Raw genomic sequence first — 2,500 nt, 5'->3', positions numbered from 1 at the left:
TACCACGGGGAAAGGTACGTGGCAGGCCGACCACGTACCTTTACCCGCGGTCGAGACCCGAGGGTAGCCCGCTAGCAGGCTTACCACGTACCTCTCCCCGCGGTACCCCGCTAGCAGGCCGACCACGTTACCTTTACCCACTCTTTCAAACCGGCTTGCGACGGTCTGAGGCGTGGTTTAACCGGCAAATTATTTTAATATATAGGCTTACGTGCTTTAATATAACTGCAAGGCGCTTGACATGGCACTGTGGCGTTTACTCCGGCACAAAGGCCCTTCGAATGGCAGGGAGGACCTTCGAATGGAGACCAAGTGGCCACAGAGAGGTATTGTGCCCATTATAAGGGCCACCGTGCCGTTATAAGCTCCAGAGACAAGCCGTACAGCTTGTCTCTGGGACCTTATATGGTCCGCGTTGGAGCATATATGGTCCGGGCTGGACCATATATGAACCAAACCTCTCTCTGACGCGACTTGGTGGACCATCGAAGGTCCAACGGATCTCTCTCTCTGTGGACCATATAAGGTGCACGGTGGGCCTTAAATGGTCCAGCGGGACTCTAGCGGGTCTCGATAACTACTTAGGGTTAGGGTTAGGGTTAGGGTTAGGGTTAGGGTTAGGGTTAGGGTTAGGGTTAGGGTTAGGGTTAGGGTTAGGGTTAGGGCTAGGGTTAGGGTTAGGGCTAGGGTTAGGGTTAGGGCTACGGTTAGGGTTAGGGTTAGGGTTAGGGTTAGGGTTAGGGTTAGGGTTAGGGTTAGGGTTAGGGTTAGGGCTAGGGTTAGGGTTAGGGCTAGGGTTAGGGTTAGGGCTACGGTTAGGGTTAGGGTTAGGGTTAGGGTTAGGGTTAGGGTTAGGGTTAGGGTTAGGGTTAGGGTTAGGGTTAGGGTTAGGGTTAGGGTTACGGCTAGGCTTAGGGCTAGGCTTAGCACCCACTGTAACCCTAGCTTATGTCCTGAGACAACCCTAGTTCAAACCTTCGCGAAGGTGTCGGACGCAAGCACACGGCCGATCAAGAGGGTGTACGATGCCTGCCTTCGTTACCTGAAATTTTATCGTATCATGGAGCGACCTGCTGTAATATTCTTACGTGCGGCTTCCCGATGACAAAAAATTGTTAAGACATACTTTTTGACTGGGGTATAGTTGGCCGGCCTTCGATGGTCGAGACACTTACGTTCGGCTTCCCGATGAAAAAATTCCCAAGGGTCAACATTTTTTACCGACGATAAAGTGGGCCGAGAGACCCGCGGTACTCCGCCCGCATCTAACGTGCGACACCTCGATGAAAATTTCACCCTCGTAAAAATTTTTTACCGAGGGTATAGTTTGCCGGCCTCGATGGTCGAGAGACCCGCGGTAGCCCGGCCGCGTCTAACGTGCGACACCTCGATGAAAATTTCACCCTCGTAAAATTTTTTTACCGAGGGTATAGTTTGCCGGCCTCGATGGTCGAGAGACCCGCGGTAGCCCGGCCGCGTCTAACGTGCGACACCTCGATGAAAATTTCACCCTCGTAAAAAAATTTTACCGAGGGTATAGTTTGCCGGCCTCGATGGTCGAGAGACCCGCGGTAGCCCGTCCGCGTCTAACGTGCGACACCTCGATGAAAATTTCACCCTCGTAAAAAAATTTTACCGAGGGTATAGTTTGCCGGCCTCGATGGTCGAGAGACCCGCGGTAGCCCGTCCGCGTCTAACGTGCGACACCTCGATGAAAATTTCACCCTCGTAAAAAATTTTTACCGAGGGTATAGTTTGCCGGCCTCGATGGTCGAGAGACCCGCGGTAGCCCGTCCGCGTCTAACGTGCGACACCTCGATGAAAATTTCACCCTCGTAAAAAATTTTTACCGAGGGTATAGTTTGCCGGCCTCGATGGTCGAGAGACCCGCGGTAGCCCGTCCGCGTCTAACGTGCGACACCTCGATGAAAATTTCACCCTCGTAAAAAATTTTTACCGAGGGTATAGTTTGCCGGCCTCGATGGTCGAGAGACCCGCGGTAGCCCGTCCGCGTCTAACGTGCGACACCTCGATGAAAATTTCACCCTCGTAAAAAATTTTTACCGAGGGTATAGTTTGCCGGCCTCGATGGTCGAGAGACCCGCGGTAGCCCGTCCGCGTCTAACGTGCGACACCTCGATGAAAATTTCACCCTCGTAAAAAATTTTTACCGAGGGTATAGTTTGCCGGCCTCGATGGTCGAGAGACCCGCGGTAGCCCGTCCGCGTCTAACGTGCGACACCTCGATGAAAATTTCACCCTCGTAAAAAATTTTTACCGAGGGTATAGTTTGCCGGCCTCGATGGTCGAGAGACCCGCGGTAGCCCGTCCGCGTCTAACGTGCGACACCTCGATGAAAATTTCACCCTCGTAAAATTTTTTTACCGAGGGTATAGTTTGCCGGCCTCGATGGTCGAGAGACCCGCGGTAGCCCGTCCGCGTCTAACGTGCGACACCTCGATGAAAATTTCACCCTCGTAAAATTTTTTTACCGAGGGTA

The sequence above is a fragment of the Mytilus galloprovincialis genome, unplaced genomic scaffold (assembly GCF_965363235.1).
Source record: "Mytilus galloprovincialis unplaced genomic scaffold, xbMytGall1.hap1.1 HAP1_SCAFFOLD_136, whole genome shotgun sequence".
Classification (NCBI taxonomy): domain Eukaryota; kingdom Metazoa; phylum Mollusca; class Bivalvia; order Mytilida; family Mytilidae; genus Mytilus; species Mytilus galloprovincialis.
The sequence above is the reverse complement of the archived record's forward strand: the minus strand, read 5'-3'. Positions refer to the sequence as shown.